Here is a 792-nt window from a genome sequence, read left to right on the forward strand (position 1 = left end):
CACCTGCAGTTTCCTCAACTCAACACTAGAGGTCACAACAACACAGATTTATGCTTTCATTCACTCTCACTGTCTTGCTTTTATTTTGTTGTGAAATGTTATTGTTATTGTCTTAACATCACTCGAAACAGATTTTTTTTAATTTTATTGTTGTGTTCATTTTTTACTTTGTGTGTTTTATTTTGTATTTTGGCCAGTTGGCATCACTAAAGACTATGGCCGTTCACGCTGCATCCTCTGGAGGTCGCATATGCCGGGTGCATACGTCATCAAGCCTGGTTTATTTAACTTACTAAACTTTACATTCGTAAGTCATAAGCTTATAACAACAATTTATTAGTAACTAAGTATATCGGTCAACTTTATAATTGTTAATATTCTTACATAAGACAGTTAGAGCGAGCAGCTCTGTGTTTGATTGCTCTTCCTGATGTGCTCGATCGCTCTGTGCTCTACTGAAGTCCCTGATCAACACTGCTTACACTTTACCCAGATACTGTATTTATTATGTAATAAATATTATTTTATATGAATCCCTAGTAACGTAGATAAATCAAATATATAAATATTTTTGTTTTAAGTAATTGTGGATATTTATACGTGTTTATAACGAGTGGGTCATGTAATCATACACGCAGCTTATATTTATTTATTTACTCATGTATTTATGTATTCGTTTTCAGTCAGATGTGTAAAGTTTTGCTTTAAATACAAATATATATGTGTCGTTTTCTTACACGTTTTCTCACAGCGCCTTGGTTGGAGTAATAAGGTGTCGCGCATGGGGGGTGT

Source organism: Misgurnus anguillicaudatus, unplaced genomic scaffold (genome assembly GCF_027580225.2).
Source record: "Misgurnus anguillicaudatus unplaced genomic scaffold, ASM2758022v2 HiC_scaffold_31, whole genome shotgun sequence".
NCBI classification, from domain to species: domain Eukaryota; kingdom Metazoa; phylum Chordata; class Actinopteri; order Cypriniformes; family Cobitidae; genus Misgurnus; species Misgurnus anguillicaudatus.